Raw genomic sequence first — 21,802 nt, forward strand, 5'->3', positions numbered from 1 at the left:
AACATTGGAAGCTTGTTTTTCAAGTTTTCTCGATCCGTGTTTGGCCATGGAATATATTGTGGTCTTACTTCCCCATTCTCTAGTAGTGGAAATTGGAATGTGTAGCCCTCTTTCTCTTCTCTCATTGTTTTCTGGTCAATTGCATCACGGGCTACCTGGCAATATCCTTAGTCTATCTACATAGGGCAGCGAAGACTCCCCCCTCTGACCGTGAGATACTCCTTCATGTCGGTCAAACTGCGCGGCTGACTCTGACATTCTTGGTGCAGACTCACTAGCGTATGACCATCTTATTTCCTTTTCCCTTGGGAGTTGCCTTTCACTTCGCCTCCCTTCTTCGTTTTCTTTGCGCTCCTCCCTTTTGGAGTCGGACATTGCTTGTCCCCAATTCACGCAACTTCTTGTGTCTTCATTACTTCTACTGATTTCTAATCTATCCAGGGACAGTTCCCTATTCCCACTACTTTGAGTGACATCCTCAGTGTCATACAGCTGAGTGCTCTCTAGGCGCTCGTCTTCCCCCTCTCCTTGGGGTATTTGTACTAGGCCCATTTCATCATGTATTTTATCAATCGTTTCCCCGATGCTTCTGGTGTCGAAATCATCATCAATGTTTGCCCTAGACGTGCCTGGTACAGAATCGTATGCAGGAAAGAACTCTTCAATGTCTTCCCAGTCTACAACTGGATTGGGTTTTTTAACCTCCCTCTTCAAATATTCGAGATTGCGTGCTCTCTGTCTTTGCTTATGTTCGATATTGTTATCAAATTCTTTGCGCTTCCTCGCCACTTCTCTGACCCTCTCTTTTTCCTTTCTCTTTTCATTTCTACATTGTCATACCCCCTGTCCCACGCACTCCTGACAATCATACGTCCCCTGCCCGAGACCTTGGAATCCCAGTTGCTCGCCCCTCTCCCCCCATTCCATCACTTTCCCCTTCCACGGTCTGGGACTCACAAGTGCTCTCCGCTGCCCGGCCTGCATGAGCGCACCTCATGGGAAACAGAACACTTTCCAAGTTACGCCCTTTCTTACACTGGCAACTTCCTTGGTGTCTGGCAACCCGGAGAATCCGCATTGGACTTCCACGTCGCGTGACAACCATCGCTCGCTCACGTGACCCGGTAGGCCGGACACGTGATGCGATGACGCGTCACGCGATGACGCGTCAAGTGACACAGGGTAACGTCAGTACCGTGAGTATTTAAACACGGATTTCTGTATGCTCGCTGTTTCACAGATGTGACTCGTAACTTGTTTGGCGTCACGTGCTTCTTCTTGTTGGGCTTTGGATATCTTGGTTTTTTGACTCGGCTTTGTTACACAGACTATCCTTGGAATTCCCTTTTGGCATCAATTTACCCTGGATGTTCAACGACCACGGATTGTTTATCAGACTGCCACACGGAAATTCCCTTTTCATCTGGTAACCTGGACTTCATGTTTTGTAAACTCATAGCCTGGTTACGTTCTTGACATCAGGTGGACACTACACTACACTATACCACTCCTGGATGCTCCAACCTGAGTGGTGCTGCCTAGTGAGTCCCGGAATCCTTACCTCCTAGGTTTACAGCCCTTCTTCAGTCATCCCTGGTAAGCTCTTGTCACATTGTTTGGTATTGCTGCTTACTTGATTGCTTGGTACTTAACCATTGTTTTCTTACAGCGGATCGGGTTCTCCAGAGGTTCGTGGTTCCGGAGTGACATCTCCACCTGTGGCCTCAAGGGCTGCACAGGGAGTGGTTTTGGACCTCGCTGTGCGGCACTTGGGGACGGAGGTCTCTTCTGCCTACACGACACTCAAGATCACAACAGACTGTGAAGCTGTGTTGTCTTGTAGGCAATGGAGGGAAACGCAGAGGATCCCATCTCCGCTATGGTCCAAGCCATCACAGTACTGCGGGCAGACATGGTTGCTGCCAACGCTGCCATCCATCAACACCTTGACAACCTACAGAGCACTAGACACCCCTTACCACTGGTGCAGAGTTCGGGGATACGTACTTCGTCCCTCCACCCACTCCGCCTCCGGCTCCATCGTTCCAAAACCCTGTTCCTTTGGTACTGCCTTCCCCGTTCCCATTAGCAGCCCCTGAAAGATATCACGGGGATCCCAAGAAATTCAGGACCTTCGTGAACCAATGTAAACGACATTTTTTATGCAGACCTTCTGCATTCCCTGATTCCATAACAAAAGCGGCCTTTACACTCTCCCACCTAGCAGGCACGGCCACCGCTTGGGCCAATCCCCTTCTGGAGAGCGACAGTCCCACCCTCTATGATTTTGACCTCCTTGTCACTGAGATGTCTCGAGTTTTTGACACCAGGCATAAAGCTCAATCGCGGGATCTGGAGCTCTTAGATCTGAATCAGGGTCGGGGATCCCTTATTGAGTACATTACCCGCTTTAACCAACTTGCAGCCGAGACATCCTTGCCTGAAAGCAAACAAGCTGTGGTTTTTTATAGAGGACTCAGTAACCCCATGAAAGATGCCTTGTTCGTTGTCCCCTCATTACCCATTGCATTTCAGGACCTGGTCGATTTAGCTCTCCAGGTAGACGCTCGAAGGTCCAAAAGAAGAGCAGAAGCTGGTTTCACTCACACAACCTCTTCATCTACACCGCATCCACTGTCGGATACCTCCCAGGAACCCATGCAAATTGGGGGAATACGGAGCCCGATCACTCCCCTCGAAAGGGAACGTCGGCGGGTGGATTATGCTTGCTATTATTGTGGGTTGGTTGGCCATTTTGTAAAAGAATGCCCACGTCGTCCAAAACCCAAAACACAGGTTTTCTCGGACAGCTCGGTCCTAGAAACGGGGATGGGGTCAAGCTGCTCCTACCATACCCTGAATCTGATCCCTGCGTTTGGACGCATCAGGCCCATCCATGTTCACGCCACTCTACAGCCTACATCAGCAGTCACACATTCAGTCACTATCATAATTGATTCAGGGGCAATGGGCAACTACATCGACATTTCATTGGCCCAGTCATTAAACCTGCCCCTCCTGACCCAAACTAAATCCGAACCTGTACAAGCCGTGGACGGTACCTTCCTGGTATCCGGCCCGATCATACAACAGACGGGCCCCATGTTATTGACCATACAGTCCGTACATAAGGAAACAATAAGTTTTGACCTTATTGCCATGCCCCAATTTGGACTCATCCTGGGTATTCCTTGGCTCCAGGATCACAATCTGCTCATCGACTGGCAATCAGGTCGAGTCCACTTTGAGTCAGAGACCTGTCAAAACTTCTGCCTACCCACAGATACGAATCATGATAATCCCGCTAAGTCCATCGCCCATCTCAGTATGACAGATTCACCCTCAGAACACATAGTGGGGTTAGTTAACACGGGCATTCCCCCAGAGTACCATGAATTTGCTGCTGTGTTCGATCCCAGATCTTCCGAGGTCCTCCCACCACACTGCCCCTACGATTGCCCCATCGATCTTCTCCCAGACACCACGATACCCACAGGGAGGATGTATTCCCTCTCTCCCTCAGAGGAAGTAGCTTTGAAAGAGTACATCGATAAGGCCCTGCTTTTGGGACACATCCGACCATCCAACTCACCTGCAGCTAGCCCAATATTCTTCGTTCCTAAAAAAGAAGGCAATCTACGCCCATGTGTAGACTATCGGCGACTCAACGCCATCACAGGAAAGAACAGGTACCCCATCCCACTTATTACGCCATTGCTCGATCACCTAGCACATGCAACGGTGTTCACCAAACTGGATCTTCGTGGGGCCTACAACCTGGTCCGCGTCCATTCCGGGGATGAATGGAAAACAGCCTTTTGCACCCGGTACGGTTTGTATGAATATACGGTCATGCCGTTTGGCCTGTGCAATGCCCTGGCCACATTTCAAAGATTCATGAACGACATCCTAAGTGATATCCTGGACGTGTTTGTTGTGGTATATCTCGATGACATCCTCATCTTCTCCTAAAGTCTGGATGAACACGTCCGCCATGTTCGTGAAGTGTTATCATGTTTACAAAGAAACTCCCTGTACGCCAAACCCGAGAAATGTCAATTCCACTTAGATACCGTGGACTTCTTTAGTTTCTGCATCACCCCTGCCGGTTTGTCTATGAATCACTCCAAGGTGAGAGCAGTTTTGGACTGGCCCGTGCCCACCACTATAAAGACAGTGCAGTCCTTCCTGGGGTTCGCAAAGTTCTATAGGTGTTTCATTTCCGACTTCTCTTCAATTGTATCCCCCCTCACAGCTCTAACCAGCCCGCGTACTCCCTTTCTATGCACAGACAGTCATCAAACTGCCTTTGATACTCTGAAAACTGCCTTCACTACAGCCCCGGTCCTTCAGCATCCTGACCCAAACCTTCCTTTCATTGTCGAGGCGGATGCCTCATCTTTTGCCCTGGGAGCGGTTCTCCCCCAAACCTGTCGAGCTACGGGTAAACTGCACCCGATTGCCTTCCATTCCCACAAGTTCACCAGTCCCGAGATGCATTACACTGTAACCGAGAAGGAGCTTCTAGCGATCATGGATGCCTTCCGTGTGTGGCGACATCATCTTCTGGGCGCCAAGCATCAGGTCATAGTGTTCACAGATCATCAGAACCTACAGCATCTAGCTTCCCTTAAGTGTCTCAATAGTAGGCAGGTGAGATGGCACTTATTTCTTTCCGCCTTTGATTTCCGAATTCGGCACCGCTCGGGTGCTGCTCATGGAAAGGCTGATGCCCTGTCTTGCTCCCCGGGGGGGGGGTTTCTCTACCCATATTTCCACACACACTCCTGGACGACACCAAATTGGTCTGCCTCTGTACTCCATCGCTGCCCTTGTTGGATGCTCTACGAAGTTGGGTCTCCCTACATCCTGACCAGTTGTCACAATGGGATCTGGTGATTCGTGATGGTCTTCCTTTTGTCATGAACCGGCTGTTCTACCCACTGCCGACACTCGGAACATGGCTCTAGAGCGGTCTCATGACGCTCCTGTGAGCAGCGATCCAGGTCAATGTCGTACCTTAACCCTGTTGAGACGTTGGTGTTGGTGGCCGGGCATGAGGAGGGATATGGATTGTTACGTCAATAACTGCGCTATATGTGCTCAACGCAAGCCTCGTAGGGGACGTCCGGTGGGTCTATTACTTCCGTTACCAGTGCCTCCTAAACCTTGGCATACACTGACCATGGATTTCATCACAGATCTTCCACGGGTGCAGGGGTTTGATACTATCTGGGTGGTTGTAGTTTTTTTTTTTTGTCTGTTTGGCTTGCCGTCTGTTCTTATTTCTGACAGGGGTTCTCAGTTCACCTCACGCTTCTGGCGGACCCTGACCAAGTTACTGGGTATTCACAATAGGTACTTGTAGTATCAGCGATGGTAAGAAGACATCTGGATTCAGGTAAGGCACAGGAGACCAGTATATATAAAAGGAGTAAGTTTATTTATAAGTTACAGAGTTACAGGGCTAGTTATATAGAAAGGGGCAGGGAGCTAAATAGATGTCATCCTTTCAGTAAGGTTCTCCCATCCTGTGTTCCCAACTGTAGTTCTTGGAACCCTAAGGTCCCATCACATTCTATATGACATATCTGTATTCTACTAGCAGCACTGTGTGCACCCAGTGCAGATAGATAGGTACAATACTACACATCTCCCTCTCTTCAATTGAACACACAAACAAAATATCACAGACCAGACATTTAGAGAGACTTTCCAAATTACACAATCCTTCACATCAGTAAAATCTATACAACATTCACAACCAAGAAAGCGTATCCACATTCACGTAACTAACAATCAAAACAATCAAGTACACAAATCACCACCTGCCCGGGACTGCCACTCCCGGGCCTCACAACTGCCACTTGCAAGCACATACGTTCCTTGCCACACTCTCAACCATCAAAGCGTATCTCCTCCCACTCCACCTGCCACATGGAGACAAGGGTCTGCCACACGCAGCACAACCGCGTACTCACGCAACCATCAGGAACTATCTAACATTCATATGGACCATATATTTTATCCTTATCAACATTTGCCTCACAACCATAACTGCATAACTAGATACACCACCATTCCTCTCCGAAACACCTGTGGTTTGCGCCATCACATATTCACATACACACCCTGCCATAAGAAACAATGAAAAGTGGGAAAAATGCAGAAAAGAAAACTCACAAAACAAAGATCACATTAAAACAACGCAGCTGGAAAAGAACAGCGCGTGAAGAGAGTACACTGCGACAGAGACTGATCAGATCTGAGTCCAAGTGCAAATGATCTTTGAAAACAAAATTGAGTTTTGAATGCAGCCAAAAATTGAAAGCATCCAAAGTTTAAAAAAAACCTGTTAGGCCAAGGAAAATAAACCGGTAATATATTCATATGCATGCCATAAGTAATATGCCCAAAAAATTGTATACGTGCCACGCAACATTCGTGTCACATTTAACCATAGGGCTTTCCCATTTAACATGAAAATCACTCAATATTTTCACTCATGTATTACATGACATCAGAACGATGCTGTGCCGCTTAAATTATACTTATTACAATCCACATCATGGATAATATATAATTAATGAACATATTTCCCCTTTGGATTGATACACATTTAAAATATCAATATGCATTGCAAATATATATGAATTGCATCATTTGGAGACCTGAAAATCCTGTAATATTGTTAAACACTACACGCAGGAAAAAAAACATTTTCTTTTTCTTTGTGTTGTTTATTGGTTAGATATAGTGTTATGCATAAATACACCCACTCATCCTCATATAGTAAGTGCAATCACACCCAGTCACCCTTCAAAATATTGGCATATGCATCAATACAAAGTAACATATATTACCGTGGCACATACCCTAAACATTCAGATTATGGCAACACTGACTGGTTCCTATTAGTTGCAAGCATTATAAAATTTCATTACTATTAAACATTTAAATAGATTGACGTGCATAAAATACACATGAAACATCAGCCAGAAACATTTCTGTACTTAAAAGTAAAATGTCCATGAATTACACGTGGAATAAACACTGCTTTCATTAGTGTGGAAGGCATTGCTAATGCCCCCTTCATTTTGTATCATAAATAACTTCTGGCAGGTTAATGGCAAAGTAAATCATTAACCTTTAACCTTGACTCGGCAGCGCTGCGGTTTATAAAAACCATACCTCTCAACCTTTTTTTGATACCAAGGCGGGTGAAAAACCAGAAAGGCCATAAACATAAAAGTAGGACTGCTGTAAAAACATGAAACGGCAGTCCTACTTCTATGTCGCTGACCTTTTACGGGAGGGGGGTGGGGAGGAATGCTCCCAGGCACAATCCTCTCATTGGAGGAGAGCGCCAGGGAGGGGAAGGGGAGGAAATGGGGGCGTGAAAAGCATGACACTTGCTTTTCACGCCTCCATTCGTGCAGGAAGAGTCGAGCCGGGACCCGATTTCGGGATCTCGAAATCGGGTCCCGGCAAAAATATGAATCGTAGGTCCCACCTTTGCCAAGACGGGTGAAACAGATGAGCTGGCGGGTGTGTAGATGCTTTGGCGGGTGACACCCGCCAAAAGCGGGTGAGTGGAGAGCTATGTAAAAACACAGTACCTGTCAATTCGTCCATTTCTCCATGAAGTACTGCCAACACACTGTCACTACAGCAGCAAACGGATCGGCATTCATTTTATAAATATCCTTCATGACAATGACGGTCACGGCACTGCAACATCCAAAATCCATTAAAAATGTGCTGTCGGCTGGTTAAACACACGCAGCCACAACTAAAAGACACATTGAAACAGGTGACAACGTTGTTAATTTTTTTTCCAGGATCATGTATTGCTCACTTAGCTTCCAACGGATCATGTTTTCCTTCCTGTATATGTCATCACGCACAATGCGCTGTAAGGACCTTTCCTCGATTTTTTCTGATGCATTTCAAAGCTCTGTGAACCTCACACAGCTTGGAAAAAGAACACTTCCAATCGTGACGTTCAACTGCCTCTGTCCTCAGGATAATAATACGGAAAACGACGTCATGCCTGGAACACTCGCACAGCAGAATTCGGGGCTTCGCCAACACCCTTTCAGCATTCTTTAACGTCATCATTTCTTTGCAGCTGGCCATCAACACGGGGCTGCGTATGGCATCACATAACAGTCGTGCTGTGCTCGCTCTATACAGCGGTCCAATCTCACAGCTCACAATCAGGTTCCAAGTAAACAACATTGCTTATACTAGCACAGCGTTGTCTCCATAAAACGTTTTCATAGTATTTGGCACAGTCTCAGAAATAAAATGCCACGCACAACGGCAATGATAACCGAGTATTCATAGTACTTTGGTGCAGAGAATAGCACATTTCCCATCAGCGCTGCACATAAACGCACAGTACTTTATTAGCAGCAGCATACAAAGGGGAACTCGGCAGCACCCTAGCCCTTAATTAAACGCTGCTGCAACTCCCCAGCCATGCCGCACAGTACCTTAATTGATATGGATGCTCCTCAATTGATTGCATGCCGGCTGCCTGCCATATAGATACAAAAATAGCAGGACTTATACCTTGTGTAGGCTGCTGTATGAAGTCATCTCACTGGAAGCAGGCGCTGGGTTGTGCCACTGCTGGGCTCATCATGGACCTCTGCCAAAAGCATTTTTATGATGCCTGAAGTCATCAGAATTTCCATCAGTGGGTCCTTTTATCTTGGGATCAACAGGCAAACATATACCAGTCCAACTGGAACCAGCAACCGCCTGTTAATCCCATCCTCGTCCCCATTTGTAGTATCAGGGATGGTAAGAAGACATCTGGATTCAGGTAAGGCACAGGAGACCAGTATATATAAAAGGAGTACGTTTATTTATAAGTGACAGAGTTACAGGGCTAGTTATATAGAAAGGGGCAGGGAGCTAAATAGATGTCATCCTTTCAGTAAGGTTCTCCCATCCTGTGTTCCCAACTGTAGTTCTTGGAACCCTCAGGTCCCATCACATTCTATATGACATATCTGTATTCTACTAGCAGCACTGTGTGCACCCAGTGCAGATAGATAGGTACAATACTACAGTACTCCTCCGCCTACCACCCAGATACGGATGGCCAGGCCGAAAGGATCAACCACACAATGGAGCAATACTTGCGTTGCCTAATTCTTCAACAACATACCATCTGGTTGTCTGCTCTTCGTCACGCTGAATTCGCATACAACAATGCGGTCCATGACTCCACTGGGTTCTCCCCTTTTTATGTTATGTACGGCCAACACCCCTGTGTCCTGCCCATTCCAGATCTCACGTCATCCGTCAATCCGGTGGCTAGCGCCTGTCTTAGGGATATGTCCTCGATTCATGCCCAAACCGCAGCACACCTTTGTGTGGCCCAGGCCTCCATGAAATCCCACGCCGATCGGAAGCGTGTGATGGCCCCTACTATTTCGGTGGGTTCCCGGGTCTGGCTCTCTACTTGTCATTTGCGGTTGGAGGGTTGCAAGAAGCTGTTGCCCAGGTTAATTGGTCCTTACCTGGTGTCCCGGGTGGTTAACCCCGTTACTTACCGCCTAGTGCCCCCAGGGTCCTGGCGGATCCATCCCGTGTTCCATGTCTCCCTGCTTAAGCCCTGCCCTGATCCCTCTCGTCTTCACGTCCCTGCTGCCCCAGTATCTTTGGCTACCCCTGATGTCTACGAAATCTCTGGCATTCTGGATTCCCGGTACTGCAGGGGGCGCTTGCAGTATCTGGTGGATTGGGTAGGGTATGGTCCGGAGGAGAGGTGCTGGGTTCCTGCTGTTGATGTTCAGGCTCCTAGGTTGGTGGCTCGCTTTCACAGGGAACATCCCTCTTGCCCATGCCTGTCCCACGCACACCTGACAATCATACCTCCCCTGCCCGAGACCTTGGAATCCCAGTTGCTCGCCCCTCTCCCCCCATTCCATCACTTTCCCCTTCAACGGTCTGGGACTCACATGTGCTCTTCGCGGCCCAGCCTGCCTGAGCGCGCCTCATGGGAAACAGAACACTTTCCAGGTTACGCCCTTTCTTACACTGGCAACTTCCTTGGCGTCTGGCAGCCCGGAGAATCCGCGTTGGACTTCCGCGTCGCGTGACAGCCGTCGCTCGCTCACGTGACCCAGTAGGCCGGACACGTGACGCGATGACGCATCACGTGACACAGGGTAACGCCAGTACCGCGAGTATTTAAACGCGGATTTCCATATATTCGCTGCTCCCCAATGCAGGCTCGAGCAGAGTCGTTCTCAGCACATGGCCATTGCTTGATCTCTGCGCACTATTCTATGAGTCAGGCCCCCAATGTTTAAAGCCTTTGATAGTGCGTTCCTATAGACCAAGTGCTGCTGCCTTCCTCCACCGTGTTGCACAATGAAAACTGTCAAAATATCCAGGCATATCAGAATGGAAACCGGGCTAAATATTAGCTGGAGTTTATCCATGGATCATGGATCAGCCTGCTCCCTCCATGAAAGAACAGGAATACAAATAAATGCAGTATAAAGGTGGGACATAAATCAATGGATAGGAAGGGCAAACTAAGGGAGCTCTTACAGGCAACATTCAGAAACTAAAAACCCCAAGTTAAAGAGTATTCCTGGCTTCTCCAAATAGCTGACGCGATGCACTCGCAAAGCATGTTCCAGTATGCCTCTCCTTTGCATGCACGTCTCCCTCTTATATTTATCATCTGCTCGAGCCTGGCATGCAGGGAGACAATGTTGCATTGTTTTTGCAGTCACAAAAATATTTGTCAGTGTTTAGCATATCACTACTCGTGCCAGACTGCACAGCTCAACCTATTAACCACATGTTGTACTCGAATGGACAATCATCATTGGAATAAAACGCATCATTAGAAGCACCATTACACGATTCTCGCACCCATGTGGATAGTTCCACTTGCAGCACACATGTGACAAAACAAATCAATGTACCAGGCTGCATGAAAACAATGCTGAACCCCCTTAAATGCAACATTCACTACCCTTAATAAATAGTAAATATACGTGTAGATAAAGCGCATAAGTGGAAAGAAATGTCAGGGGTACCCTGAAGGGGTTCTTACAAACACTATTCTACAACCCTTGCCCCAATGTAAACTACTTTAGCCCATTCTACAAAATGGATGCTCCTATGCACTCAGAATGCCTTTTGCATTTGTCAAGGGGTCGCATCCTTCTTTTTGGTGCAGGTCTCCCTCTTTAACACTTATCAGCTGTTCTGTCCTGGGATGGAGGGAGGGGTATGCTGCAAACATATTTGGCAGTCTTTGGCCATGCATTCAGTGTCCCAGATTTCACAGCACAACCTATGAAACACGTGTGGTTCTGGACTTGGCAAGCACCATAGAAAGATAGCATATGCATAAAAGCATCATGAAACACGTATCTCCCCAAAGTAGACACTTCCACTGGAAACAAAAATGTGACAACACCCAATGTAGCAAGCAGCAAGAGCACAAATCGTCAGCCCTTTAAAGCAGCAAGCAGCACATCTCTTATTAGCTTAAGCAGCTCCACTGGGCCTGACACAATAGCTGTTGCTGTCACAGAGCTTTGAGCATTATGTACTTACTGGTTGTTAAGCATGGCCGAGGAGTTGACCGACACCAGAGACCCTCCTTTTATGCACCTTAAATGGCTCTCTCTGGCAGCCAGAAAAGCTCTCTCCACCCAGACCTAAAAACCGAGTGCATGCAGCACACCGAACGTTTTATGTTGATTCGAGACGCAAATTCAATGCTTGTGGGGACAACAATTGAAAACATATTGGGGACTACTGAAGCCTTCCCAGGGTAGCACTTATCTATCAGAGAAACACCTTCTCCTATATATATATATATATATATATCATATTTAAACACATATGAAATGAAATGTGTTCTGTGTTTCAAAATTGTCCGTTATTCATATACATAATATTGTTTGCGACACAACATTTACTAGAGTGCAACTGCCTACGGATCCAAAACAGGCAAAACATGATTTCCCCATCATAGTGAATGAAGTTGAATTTATTTTAAAGCTATGTAACTCGCAACAACATGACGAGGGGAAGTCCAATCATCTTAAAAAGGTGCGCTGTCAAAACAAACATAGAGCAATATGACAGTCTAATATACTACTAAATTATTTGTAGGAATTGATCGACCACAGAGAAATATACTGTCCACTCACCACATGAATACAAAAGACATACACCACATTCATTCACTTACTTCAGAATTTTAGTAAAATACTATAGGCCTGGTTCATGCAATTATCTGCAGGGAAAATAGTGACGTTGCGTGCCAAACTGGCCTTAAAACCCAGTTTGTCGATTTATGGAATCGACTGCGCTGTACTTCCTCGTACTATGCAGGGACTTCGCGCAGGCTCGGCACGTCTCTGTGAGCGGTCAAGCGCGTTGCGCAGAGGGCGGAGTAGGGGGCGGAACTCGGAAAATAAAGACAAACAAAGGAAAAGTGGGCATTACTAGGGACGTGCCGCAAGCAGCCCGTAGCACGCCCAGAAATGCGCACGACAAAGCGTATTTCATGGATGTGACCCCGCAACCTCTCGCCTGCAAAATGCCCATACAAATCCCTCGATCTCTCAGCCACCACAAAAGGCAGGCATAAAGGCACTTGCTCATAGGAATCCCAGTGCAGAGGTGAGTTTGTGTGTCAGATTTAGGGGTGCATGCACGCAGACAGGGATCCGATCGGACTTAGGGATGCACATACACAGCATAATGGGGTGCTGGGCCGGTTTACTGTGGTTTGCATGCAGATTGACCGAAATATGTCAACATTTATGGTAAAATGGTAAGCATTTTCTTGGGCTGCCGGTTACCGTTACAGTTACCGAGGTGCTGGCTTGGTTGTGGGGGAGGGTATAGTGACCGTAGGTCCCTTGCTCGCTGCACCATGGGGAACCAAGCTGCACCTCACAGAGGATGCCCAACAAGGCCGAAACATGTCTGGCGTTGCTCGTATTTCTGTGCAGAGGGGATCTGGCCTTGCAGTTGGGGCTGGACTGCTACCAATGGTGGCAGTACCTTACTGATTTGCATATGGCTGGACCCCTTTTGCAATGGTGCAGACAGGCTAAACAAGGGTATGATATGATATTTATAACGCACTTATTACCCAGAGGTTTCTAAGCACAGACCCGGGGATCGAACATGTGCTGCTCCGTGTCGTCTTGCTTTCAAGGCGAGTGTGTTGCCCCTGAGCTATCCTCCTGAGACAAAATGGTGGTGTGTAAGGTTGCCCAGAGCAATGCCAGTGGTTCAGATTCATTCAAAACTTTCCACCCATCACTTTTGTGGTTATTGGTTGTGGGGGACCCCACTCAGTTTTCATGGGACCCGTGTTTTTGCAGGGGGAGCCTGCAAATGTAGTTGAATGTGTCTGTTTTGGCTTTGCAAGGGGGCATGTCAGGGGCTTTCTGGCCGCGATTTACGGATAGACCTACTTTGCGGAAACAATTCCATGAATAAGCAGAGCGCCCACATTTCCTTCTGCGTGCAGGCTCATGCAGAGTCGTTCATCGACGCACAGGATTTGTGGGATCCCTGTGCATTATTCCATGAATCAGGCCCTACGTGTCTGTCACATATTGCTTAATAACTAAACCTGAAAATAAAGCTGTAAAAAGACTGCACTTATAGTATACATTTCGTTGAGAAAATTAAAGATACAATAAAATAAAATGGTCTCAATTAATCCTTTCATTCAGACAGTATGAAATAGAGATGTTAAAAAATCCCAAAAACATTCTCTTGGATGTATTTTGCAGATGGAATATCCACCTTGTAGATTATTAAATATATTTCCATGCTCTCCCCTCTCCACACCCCTACTACTTTACTCTATTCACCTACTACTACACTCCCCTCTCCACACTACTTTTGTCTCTCCATACTACTACTCTTCACTCCACACCACATAGACTCTCATAATCACCCCACTTTCAATTCCCCAATAAACTTTTCATTCACTTCCTACTCTCGCTCTATTAATTTCACTTGCTCATCTTGCACACACACACTCAAATCCAAATACTACTTTGTCCCACAAACCAATATCTCCTCTTACACCCCTTGAGCACAATTTTCTTCCATGCGCCTCAGTCCATCTTCCCTCTGCCTGGTCTCCTAACCAACCACTGACTGGCCTTTTCCCAGGGAGTAGTTACAAGCAAGGCAACATACAAAAAGTTTCTTAAACCCTGCCCCTTTCTCATATGTGGGTCTGCCCGTCTCCATCAATAGCAGCATGCAGTGATCAATGTCTCTGTTTGTGTGAGTTTTTTTTATCTGGGTAGAGAGACTGGCTTGGTAAGGGCACATCCTGCAGCTACCTTGCAGGTGAGTAGAACGGGCCTCATTATAAGTCAGGCAGCACAATTACCATTACCGCTGAATTACTGCATCGCCAAACTACGAGTTTGGGGTTAAGGTGGATGAAAAACCTCCAGCAAGAAGGTGGAGGTAATTCTACCACCTTACTGCCCAAAATCATAAAATTCAACAGAATTACTGTTGGCGGAATTACTGCTGATGGTAATAACGATGAACTCCCCCATGGAGTCCTGTGGCCTCCAATTAATGGGGACTAGCACCACCTACCACCACTAGTAATTGGGCTGTAACACCAACCAGACCAAGTGACAGTAACATTAATTGCATTTGGTAATATCTCAGTGAATTTACAGCCAAGCTACCACCAAACTTGTAATGAAGGAGTTCTGGAGGAGAGGAAATCACTGACGGGCCCCTAGGTCAGCGCTCACCCTCTAGAACTTGTAAGACAAGATAGCTGCACCATGTGAGGAAGGGGGTGCAGGATTCACTACTCCAACACGACTCAAAAATGAGGACTCAGTAAGTTGGCAAAGGGAAGTCTGTTTAATGACAAGTACATCAAAAAGAGAAACAAATGGAAATCAGCAGCGTTGTGATCACCTGTCTCGCTCCGACTTCCTCGAACGTCAGTCGAATAGCAATTCTTATAGGCAAACATCATCATCACTGACGTCTAATTCTATAAATAATCATCATGCAATATAATTGGTTAGGCAAGGTAACTTAAGTAGAGGTGTTATACCTGTATATGATAATAGGGCATGCGGATTGGATAACTCTTATCGGGTGGGCGTCGATGCCCATCCCTCTACATTACGCGTGATAGGCATCACTACATCTACAATGTCCTATTGGTTACAGTATCTATAGGACTCCAGATAACTTGGTCCATTGCGATTGGGCAGGTTACAACCCAAGACATAAATTTCCACTTTTAATTAGCAGCATGCAGAATGGAGACCCCTGTGCCTGGTGTCCCAAGTTTCACCCTGCCTCCCTTCCATCAATCAGTGTTTTAGGGTGATGTGTCAATTAGTTGGCTAAGGAGGGCCTCCAAACTGTAGTCTCTTATCGGGAAAAGTTATGGCATCCTCGGGTCCTGGATGACATAAGGCGATGGTACTTCTTCGCGCCTGGCTGGTCACGTGTTAGTTCACCATGAATCTGCTTCAGTTTCCAGCTTTTAGTGCATTTAATTCTATTTAAGCCTCGCTACCTGCATGGGCCCACCTTATCTTGACCTTCATGAGGCAGGCTGGTATGCTCTGAAGTTGGAGTCTTGTGAGCCGACACTCTCCTCCTCTTCTCTGGTTGACCTCGATTTCCTAGGCATGAGCTGCTCTTTTTTGAGTTTCGATTCCGCTCCTTCACTTGCCTTTGGCTGGTTTACGAAACTTGGCCTGTCAGGCCTCTGGCAGCCTGGGTACATTTCTGCTTTTACAAAATGGAGTCGCACTTGTATAATGTGCCTTATTGAGGTAGATATATGGTTGGCGCTTGCCGCTCTATCTTCTACTAAGCATTGCAAGCAGTATCGATTTCTTAGAATCTTGTGTTTCAAGCCTATTTACACACGTTTAACAGGTCGGTTGCTTCCATCTAGTCTCGTAGCACCGTTTCCTCACGTTTTAACATTGTCTCCTCTTTGTGTCCATTCCATTCATTTTCATAGTTACTCGCACTGGCGTGTTATCTTCGATACCTGCTTTTGTTCATTCACAAGTCTGTTCAGGCCCTTGTGTCATTTCCACTGGCCTTCCATTAAGGCTTTTGGGGTCTCTTCGTGGGCCGTGTGTAGGTACTCCTCATTTCGTATCAGTGGCTTGTATGGCTGTCTGATAGGGTACCGTGCTGCCCAGGGTTGTCTGGTTATGGGTGCTTCAACCGGTATGGATCTTCTGATGTATACTGGGTAGAGTCCCAGTGCAGCTCTTTGTAGGTTCATTTGCTCTTCATATGTCACATACCTTGGCGAGTACGCTCCTGGTACCTTGAAATGAGGGGAAAGGGTGCAGGCCATGTCTGGGACCTCCTCTACACACACCCCTCTGGTCGGTTCATCGACCACTTTTGCACCCTCCTTTGCATTCAATTCTTTTGATTCTTCGGTGTCATGCTCATCGTTTTCAGTGTTGGTACATGATGGTGTGAATGTGTGAGCCTTTGGAGTCCATATTTTTATCACTCCCTTCAAACTCCCTGCTGTTTTCACATGTTCGTCTTTGTTCCATGTCATTAGCTGACATTGTCCATTTGGGCTGCAGTAGATCCATTTTCCTTCGTACCTTCTTTATTTCTTAGGGTATGTTAACTTTGTTCCCTCTGGCGCAAATTTGCTGGCCTTCACAAAGTCTCTTATTTCTTCATTAGTCAGGTCTCTGGGCTTCCATCCTGGCTCAACATCAACCATTATTTTCATCCCTATGGCTTTCTTTGCAATTTTCTGGCACTGTCTTATCTTGATAACACAGAATCCTAGCAATACCATTGCTAGTAGAGCTCTCAGAAACTTGAATATATCTGCCATCCATTATGGGACCCACGAGAATAGGTCTCTGAACCAGCTGTCATCATCCACTTCATCACTTTCATCGATCATCTGTTTTTTCAGGCTTGTCAACATGCTTATGGCCTCTGTTAGGGTTCCGTTTTCTTCATCGTGTGATGGTGCGAATGTGCAACATGATTCTCCGATTTTTGCACAAACACCTCCATCCATTGCAGTGATCATGTCAAGCACATATCTGTTTTGGAGGGTCATCAGTCTACTTGCTCTCAGCTCTTCTTTGATCGCGTTGAATCCTTTTATAGTGGTATAGATGGTCTGCAATAACTCCCATCTGGTTATCTGTAACCATTTAGCATTCACTCCAACTTGGATTTGGGGCAAGAGTAGTGTTGTGAATACTGTTTAGGTGAGGCTGAACATCCTGTGTTCGTATGGGATTGCATGGCATGCCTCTTCTGATTTGGGAGAAAAGTAATTGTCCCTCTTCATCCGGGATACCAGTTCCATAGATCTCCTTCTTCTTAGATGAGCATCTGCTTTCGGGAAACTGTCCAACTTCAGGTCATCCTTAGGGATCACTAGCGCGGGAACGTGGACGTTCACTAGTGTGCATATGCCTCCCCAGTTTTTCGGCAGCCTTATGTATGCCTTGGATCCACACGCCCAATAATGGTCCATGATAACTGCGGTATCTTGTGTCATTCCTGGGGCTTCAAAGATTCTTCCGCAGTTTTGATTCTCTCCCATCTTCCTTGTGCCATTGTTTCTGAAGCATAGTTTCGGGCTCTCAAGTGGCACTATCTGCAGGGGTCCCCCTCTATCTTCGAACCATGTTAGTAACTTTACTAGCTTTGGCCACAGAGGTTTGCATAACCTCTGCAAATTCTCTATTGCTTCCTTGCAGGCTCCAAGGACTATCCACGCTCGGCAGATTACTACTCCGTCCTCCCATCCATCTGGGAGACAACTGACCCCCAGATCTGCATTTGGCCTCTGTTCTTCCAGATTTGAGCCTCTTCTGCAGTCTTCCCTTGAACGTTCAGTCTCGGGTTAACTTCCCATCTTATCCCTGATCCTTTCATGCCAGGGTTCTCGTACCTGATCACATGATTTCTGGTGTGCACTCGGTTTCTTGTTTTAATGTCCCGGACGTAGCCATCTTCATCCGGGTAATCCTTTTCGTTGGCCCATATCAACGAGGCGTCTTTTGCCATAAATTGTCCTCTGGTGTTACACATTGCTACATGTGACATACAATGTGCTTTAGGGACATCAATTTCTACGGCCACGAAGATCTTGGATTTTCCCATGCTGTATGGTAGGAGAGCACAGACGAAGCATTCTCCTTCCGATTTGCTTCGTCCTACTTCCTTCATGTGCTGGTACCATATGTTGTTTCCGAGATGGGCTGTGCTGTAATCATTAAGTTCATTATTATCTTCGTGTGGGCTTCTCTTGATTCTCAGCGTTCTTCTGTAGTTTGCTATGACTATGTCTCTAAATGCGTCTGTGCTGCTTTTCCTCTCTAGGTGTCTCGGTGGAGCAGGCTGCCTCGACTGCATCGCTGTGATAGGAGAAGGTTTTGTGTTTCTCTTCCTCTTCTGTTTTTCATTGTGGTTCTCTGGCCGCCATTTGCTCATCATCTCCTCAACGTGAAGCTGAGTCATAGATCTGGTGCTTGTTTGCAGTGCTCGAGCTGGCGTGTTTGTCTTTATAGTCTCTGCACTTCTATGTTCCAGCTCCTCGTGCAGTTTCTGCGCTCTGACTATGAATGGGAACAAATAGTCTATCAGCATTTGTGTTTTCGCTGTGAATTCCTTTGTGGCTACTTTTGTTCTTTTGAGGGATTTTGCTATGCCCTCTCTCTCTAGTGGTTCACTTGGCTCAACTTGAGTACTTCCACTGTTTTCCGGAATAGATTGATCGGTAGGCAGTCTCCCCTTCTCTGCTGCCTTCGTTGGAGGCCCTGTAGCCATTGACACTTGCCCTTGTCTGTGTGCATCCTGTGTGTGGGTGCGTGCAGTGGTCAGTGCAGCGTTTTCATTCATTCCCTGCTGCTCCTGTCTCCAGTTTTTCTCTTCATTTGTTACCTCAAATGTGTCTAAATCATTGCTTATTACATTTAAATTTAGTTCGCTACTTTTATCATCAGGTTTTCTCAGCACTGGAATGACTATATAGGGTCTGGGTGCTTTCGTAGGACCCAGATGTTCATTATCTGGTGGGTGCACTGAGATTGGGACACTTCGGGCACCACTAAAGAAAGCAGTTCTGATTGTTAACGACAGAAAAACAATAATAAAAACTATACATATACACATAATCGTTAGGAACGACAATTTGCAGCATTTTCTTCCAGGGAAATGGGGGCGTCCTTCTGTTGGGGGTAAAACCAAGTTCCTGTTCTGGGCCCCCATTTCGAATGAGTTCATAGTCAGTTATTTATTCCTTCTCTTGCTCTGGTCTCGTAGTTCGAGAGTTCTTTACTATTAAAGTGACGAGTACTTCTCCAAATGTCCCCCCTCATGTGAGTGACGACGGTAGTCTCTGGGTACTCAGTACAGTTTCTGTGCTAGACTATGGAAAAGGGTTAGGCTAGCAACTTTGGTACATCACATTCATTATGCTTATCGATAATAGGTGAGGTCCCAATGCACGCCTCGAATTTGCCTTGGTCCTGAGGACATGCTGGAACTTGCTAAATGCAAAAGAAGGAAAAGATGGAACTGCTAAAAATCACACAAAAATAAAATGTTGTAAAAATAAAAATAAAAGTAAAAATAAAAGTGAACATATGAAAAAATAGGAAAAAATGAGAAAAATGAAAATAAGATGGTGAAGTTCTTGTGTCCGCTCCTTTCACTCGGTCTCTCGGCGACAAGTTGAAGAACAGTGTCTCTCTCTCCTCGATCTGCTGCACGGCGGAAGGATGACGAAAAGGATAATAAGAAAAACAGAAGAAACAAATAAAAATAACTGGGATCAATGATGTCGTAATCCTCTTTTCTGTTCTTCTCGACCTGTCCTCAGCGTAAAGTTTATTGGAATCTCCTTAGGAATTCTCGCTGGAAGTTGGACAGCTCCACTTGGAGCATTATACCATGGAGAAGTGTGCCCATGTGTGGGGCGTTGGCCGGATCTCTAAGGAAGGTGATGACGTCAACATTTGCAGGCCTTCCTACCATTTCTGGATAGTCTGTGACTAATCTAAACAGGACGTTCTGCGCCAGCCAGGTGTCCTCGGGTGATAGGGACATTTGCCCTGTTTGGCTGTGTCCTGATCACAAGCTTTTCTTTTGATTCACACAGTATTTGCACCTTCCCGTTGCGTGGATTACCACCAAATGATTTCATTTAGTCCACAGCTGACTCAGTTGAGCGAGGTTTCTTGGATCTCTGATATAAGTGCATGTATCAGTTGGTCTCCCGACGAGCCCTGGGCACTTCTTGATTATTTGGAAGAACAAATTAAATGTGAGTTCATCAATGTCTGTTGGCGGTGGAAGCATTTGTGTCTTTCTCGCCATGCTCGGGCAGTACAATGAAGGCTTCCGTGATGACAGTCAGTAGTTGCCCGATTATTTTCTTGTTGGCCGGATCTTGAATAAAGTCTGTGACACTGTCTCCTCTGCCTATGAGTGATGGATATGATAGCACCACGAGTTGGAAGTACGTTAGCGCATCCAACTTGAGATTTCTGCTGGAATGGACCACAAGTTCTGTGAACAGAGTCTTAATACATACTGATTGTTTCAGGATACTGTGTTGCACTCTCAGGCAATGTCTTATTTGCAGTCTATCAGAGTCTTGATTCTTTGTATCACTTGGGCATGACGTGTTTTCACAAGTTCATTTTATCAATGTTGTTATGGCTTAGGATGTGTTTCTCTTTACCCTGCAACTGGGATGTACAGAGTGTTCGTTATGTCCTTATTCCCCTTTGCTTGGGGAACCTGTCCAGTTTTATACCACAACTTGCATCAGGGTTCTTTGTCTTGGTTTTCTGCTCATGCGTCCTTCTTCCTCGCCATGGATCTTGTCTGCACGTGCTGAGGTTCTTCCCCGTTGTCTGTGGTTTCTTTGCAGTTGGATGCAGCAGGGGGGCTCTCTCCTATATAGGGTTTAATGTCATTTAGGAAGATCTATGCCCTTCTGCCCTGGAGCTTGACGGCGGAGGGGGTGCAGTCCTCTACGATGAAAGGGCCATTGAATCTTGGCTCGTCCCACCTTTTCCTGGTAAAGTTCTTCACAAGCAAGCTGTCACCAGGGAAGACGAGGGGAGCATGTACACCTTGCTCGATGTCTGCTTCAGCACTTCCTGCTGTGTTTCGTGCTGCGCCGTCCCCTTTTTCGCCGTTGCTGCAGCTGGCCTGTAATGACAGAGGCGCTGGATGTCATACAGTTAAGGTACTTTTGCATCTCTGTTCCCAGAACCCCTCTAGTTGGCTGGGCATCACAACTAGCTCTATCTAGGGGGTAAGAGGGGTCCTCATTCTTCTGCCTGTAACTATCTTGTGCGGCATGAGATGATGGTCGGAGCTGGGTTGGTTCCGAAGTGCATACAATGCCAATGGTAGACAGTGTAGCCATCCCTTCTTTAATGTGAGCTTCAACTTGGCTATCCTCTCCTTAAGCAAGCCGTTGATCCGTTCACATATCCCATTCTCCTCAGGATGATATGCCAACGAGAACTTGTGCTTTATACCAAGCAACAAGCTAATCTGTTCGAAAACTGAATTTACAAAGTGAACCCCATTATCTTATCTCATTACTTCGCACAACCCCCATCTAGGGAATACCTCCCTCACTAGGAACTTGGCAGCACAGGTAGCGTTGGGGTGTGTACAGGGACCTGCTTCTATCCATCTAGAGAATGGACACACCACCACAATTAAATACCTGTACCTGTTGCACACTTGA

The sequence above is a fragment of the Ambystoma mexicanum genome, chromosome 1p (assembly GCF_040938575.1).
Source record: "Ambystoma mexicanum isolate Mex_15411 chromosome 1p, UKY_AmexF1_1, whole genome shotgun sequence".
NCBI classification, from domain to species: domain Eukaryota; kingdom Metazoa; phylum Chordata; class Amphibia; order Caudata; family Ambystomatidae; genus Ambystoma; species Ambystoma mexicanum.